Source organism: Scylla paramamosain, chromosome 20, assembly GCF_035594125.1.
Source record: "Scylla paramamosain isolate STU-SP2022 chromosome 20, ASM3559412v1, whole genome shotgun sequence".
NCBI lineage: Eukaryota > Metazoa > Arthropoda > Malacostraca > Decapoda > Portunidae > Scylla > Scylla paramamosain.
In genome coordinates this window covers 16,588,995-16,593,994 of record NC_087170.1, presented here as the reverse complement: position 1 = coordinate 16,593,994, position 5,000 = coordinate 16,588,995, and the positions used below count along the sequence as shown (strand labels likewise).

Here is a 5,000-nt window from a genome sequence, read left to right as displayed (position 1 = left end):
TTTTTAGTGCCAACGATTATTTTATTTTCTATATTTCAGAAAAAAAAAGAAAAATTAAAGATGAGACAGTATGAATGTTTTTGTTTTCTATTTATTTATTATTTTTCATTTCAGTTACAGGTTTTCTCGTTATTCCACTCATTAATTTCTTTCTGTTTCGCTGTTTTACATTTAATTCTTCGTCTTGTTCAGTCTTTTTTTGTTCTTGTTCTTGTTATTTTCTCTCTTATTGTTCCTCCTTTTTTTTTTTTTTTTTTTTGCTCTTTGTTAATGTTCCAGTTCTCTTCGGAATCTTATATTTGTTCTTTTCTTCATCATCATCCTCTCATAATTATACATCTCGCTTTTATCATCATTCTTGCTCTTGTTCTTGTTCTTCCTCCTCTTCTTCCTCATATTTTCCTTTTTTCTCTGACCTCATAAAACGAAAGAGCAAAACACGAAAACATTTAATTTAATCGTTCTGCACTCAGCCAAATCACCCACCCAACTACACACGCACACACACACACACACACACACACACACACACACACACACACACACACACTGATCTCCCAAAATAATTACATGTGTTCGTTTCTTAAGCACGGTGGGAAAAAAACACATTAAGTGGAGCCATTATGCGACAGCGAGGCGGAAACAAGGAGGAGGAGGAGGAGGAGGAGGAGGAGGAGGAGGAGGAGGAGGAGGAGGAGGAGGAGGAGGAAAACGAGGAAGAGGAGGAGGAGAAGGAGGAATAAGAAACAATGGACATTAGAAAGGAAAATAAGAAGCAGAATCGAGGAAGAAAATGGAAATCAAGACCTGGAAGAGAAGGAGGAGGAGGAGGAGGAGGAGGAGGAAGCGAACAAGGCAGATAATGCAACTAAGAGGTGGAAAAGAAAAAAAAAGAAACGAGGAAAAGGGAGACCACTACGAGGATAAGGAGGAGGAGGAGGAGGAGGAGGAGAAGGAGGACGGAGAGGAAAAAGAAGAGGAAGAAAGAGAAGAGGAGGAGGAGAATACGGCGGAAAATACTGGAAGGCAAAGAAGGGAGGAGGAGAAGGAGGAGGAGAACGATAGACCCTACCAAGATAACGAGGAGGAGGAGGAGGAGGAGGAGGAGGAGGAGAGTGAATCAAATAAATTTAATAATCTCCAACAGCATCATAAGGCTATAAAATTCTGTAGCTCAGGTAACGTCTTGTAAGAAAAACTGAGATAAAACGAAGTAGTTTCCTAGCGAGAGAAGAGCCTGTGTGGTTTTAAAATGATGGTAAAATTTCTACGTTAATGTTATTGCCTTTTGTGAGACGATGGAAACGCCCCTGGTCTTGCTTTTCTCCTTCCCCTCCTCCTCCTCTTCCTCCTCCTCCTCCTCTTTCTCTTCCTCTTACCAAAGTTTTCGTTTGTTCTCCATCTTTTTATTGCTTCAACTTTTTATAATTCTTGTTTTTTTTATCCTCCTCCTCGCCTTTCTCTTCTTGTTTCTGTTCACACTTATCATTTTATTTGTCTTTTCTGTCCTCATCCTCTTGTTATTCATATTATTAGTGTCTTTTCACTAACATTGACTGTAACTGTTGTTGTCCTTATCGTCGTAGCTTTAAACGAACAAAAAAAAAAAATCAAAACTCTTCCGTAACTTATAGGTAGCAGATAACTGATTGCTTAGAGATAAAACAGGTAACTAACTAAGGTAATTTATATAACAACTTATAGCAGCACAGGGAACTCACTCAGGTAAACTTAGGTACCTTTAAAGACCCCAAGAAATTATACAATTAAATGTCAAGGAAGATTATTATTAAACGGCCTTTTCAAACTATATATTTACCATCCCTCTTCCTCTCCCTTCCCTCCCTCCCTCTCTCTCCCTCTTCCTCTCTCTTCGTAAATGCCCTTCACCTTGCGGTTCATATTACTAACAAATTGACGTAACTCGACACGCACTGAGCGCCAAGGTACTTCCCTCTATTTCTTTTATAGTTCAGGGAAGTCCTTGAAAAGTTATGTTGTCGGTTTCCTGCAGAGTGGAGGCAATATCATCCGCAACGCGACCAGACTAAACGACAAAACAAATCAAACGCGAAAAAAAAAAGATGTCGTTTAGGAAAGAGAGATTGAAGGGTGATTGAAGGGGGAGAGAGAGAGAGAGAGAGAGAGAGAGAGAGAGAGAGAGAGAGAGAGAGAGAGAGAGAGAGAGAGAGAGAGAGAATACTTCAATGTGTGGACCAATTCAATTCTAAACCGACTACTGTCTTTTCATTTTCAGACAGCAAACTGAAACTACCACGGTTCACACACACACACACACACACACACACACACACACACACACACACACATTATCATCCGTAATTCAAATTCTGAAAAAGAAATAAGAGAAAGAAAGAGACAGAAAAAAGTAGTAGATTTATTGCCACTTAATGATCATGGATGGGAATACTTCACTTGTGTTCCAAGTAATGAAGGTCCGAACCTGTAAAAGAAATGCAACAAATTCTGCGATTAAAAAATCCCTTTGGAAATTAGAAAATCTTCAAACATGAAACGTAGAAGAAAAATATTGATATAAAATGTTTACATCAGCCAGTAATGTGTGGTATTTCTGAATTTTTATTGAAAGTCAAATGTTATCTATGCACTTACTATGAACTCAAAAGAATATTTTACATACGCGGAATGTTTCTATTTTAAGTTGAGAAAATATCTACGCTATCAGAATCTTTTCTTTAGAAAGAGAATGTAAAGACTTTTCTTAAGGTTCGGACCTGGATAAAATAATAAAAAATTATGATTGAAAAAAAAAATGTAAATTTTATGTTTCCCAAAGTGATTGGTAGGAGTAGGCCTGATTGCTTCTTGCAGCTTGTCTTATTTTCTTATGCTCTTATCTTTTTATTTTTACGTTATTTCTTTTCCTTTATCCGTTCATTTCTTATTTTCTCTCTATTTACTTTCCTTAATTTTCTTCCCTCGTAGACAAAACAGACTTTGTCACTAAATCTTTTCCTTCCTTCCTTCACTTCTTCCTTCCTTTCTAGACAAAACAGACACACTTCTTCGATTCTTTTCCTTCTCGTCTTTCCTTTGTTTCTTGTATATACACACACAAAGGAAAAACACTTTCTCCTTTATTTCCCTTCTTTTACTCTTTTCTTCCTTCCTTCCTTTCTTCTCGAGGTTAGTATAAAAAAGAAAGAGTTTTTATTTATTTTTTACTGTTCACCTCACGTCTACTACTCGCTCCTTCACCTCAACCTCCATTTGTCTCCACGTCAAGTTACCACCATTCTCTCAAGCTGAAGAGGCTAATTCTCTCTCTCTCTCTCTCTCTCTCTCTCTCTCTCTCTCTCTCTCTCTCTCTCTCTCTCATAAACACACACACACACACACACACACACACACACACACACACACACACACACTTTTACGGCTTTTAAAATATCGTTTTGTAAACAACTGTACTTTAAGTACCATTGAAAGAGAGAGAGAGAGAGAGAGAGAGAGAGAGAGAGAGAGAGAGAGAGAGAGAGAGAGAGAGAGAGAGAGAGAGAGAGACGTAATGTATATTCCTCACACGTACCTTAGGCAAAAATTTAATCTAAATATTTCCCCTTTATGATGGTAGAAAAGGCGAAGGATTTTACACTACAATAACCACGAATATTTTCTTATTGCTCCCGTTTTCTTTGCTTGTTCCTCTCTTCCTCCAAATACTATATATTCTTCCTCCTCCTTCTTCTTCCTCTCAGTCCTCCTCTATCTCTTCCTCGACTTCTAACATAAATTTCTCATTCTTCTCCCTCTCCTCCTCCTCCTCCCCCTCTTTCCTCTCTTTCCCCAGCCTCCTCTTCCATCTTCCGTTTTTCTGACCTATATTCTTCTTCTTCCTCCATCCTCCTCCTCATTAGTTGTGTCTTCTCTTCTACCTTCCATTTTTCTAACTCTATTCTTCCTCCTCCTCCTTTTCCTCCTCCTCTAATATCTCCTCTTCCAACTCTTCCTCCTTTTTTTCTCTTTCCTACATTTCCTCTCTCTTCCTCATCGTTCTTGCTTTCTTCTTCTTCTTCTTCTTCTTCTTCTTCTTCTTCTTTTTCTTCGTCTTCTTCTTCTTTTTCTTCGTCTTCTTCTTCCTCTTCTTCTTCTTCTTCCTCTTCTTCTTCTTTCTTCTTTCTTCTTCTCCTCCTCTTCTTCCTCGTCTTCTCTTCGCGAATCTGCAAGACACAAAACAGGAATCTTGAGCAAAAAAGCTTTGATAAACGGGAGGCTTATTGCGTAATGCCTTGCTTGACATGCGAGAGAGAGAGAGAGAGAGAGAGAGAGAGAGAGAGAGAGAGAGAGAGAGAGAGAGAGAGAGAGAGAGAGAGAGAGAGAGAGAGCTTTAGTTGTCATTATTTTTATCTCTTTCTAAAACTTTTCCTGTGAGATTAGTTGTTTACGTCTCTCTCTCTCTCTCTCTCTCTCTCTCTCTCTCTCTCTCTCTCTCTCTCTCTCTCTCTCTCTCTCTCTCTCTTACTAACCAGCTCCCCTTCATGCCTATATATTCTTCCCCTCTCACTTTCCTGTCCTTCCCTCCCCTCCCTCTCCCTCTCCCTCACGTGCTTCCTTCCCTCCCTCCCTCCATTCCTCTCCCTCCCTCTGACAATACCATATATCTACTTTCTTTCCCCTCCTTTCCTCCCTCCTCCCTTCCTTCTTCCTTTGCTCCTTCCCTTCATGTTTCCATTTCTCAGTTCCCCTCCTTTCTCTCTCTCTCTCTCTCTCTCTCTCTCTCTCTCTCTCTCTCTCTCTCTCTCTCTCTCTCTCTCTCTCTCTCTCTCTCTCTTATTCCCTTATCTCTTTAATATTTACGGGTCATTTCCTTCCTTCATACCTCCTTCCTTACATATCTTTACGTCTTCGGTCAATACTCTCTCTCTCTCTCTCTCTCTCTCTCTCTCTCTCTCTCTCTCTCTCTCTCTCACCTATTTCTTGGTCTCTTTCTGCAATTTTACTGAAGTTTATTTTATCAT

General features: G+C 39.4%; 1 protein-coding gene and 1 long non-coding RNA gene across 4 annotated transcripts in view; one reads left to right on the top strand and one right to left on the bottom strand.

Annotated features, from left to right (window-relative positions):
• Positions 1-5,000, top strand: part of LOC135110483 (QRFP-like peptide receptor) — a 57,288-nt gene that overhangs the window by 18,967 nt on the left and 33,321 nt on the right. The window lies entirely within an intron of this gene.
• LOC135110484 (uncharacterized) overlaps positions 3,397-5,000 on the bottom strand; it is a 107,581-nt gene continuing 105,977 nt past the window's right edge. For all 3 annotated transcript variants that reach the window (XR_010273291.1, XR_010273293.1, XR_010273292.1), the window contains exon 4: positions 3,397-4,202. This is a non-coding gene — a long non-coding RNA (uncharacterized LOC135110484). The remainder of the gene's footprint in view (positions 4,203-5,000) is intronic.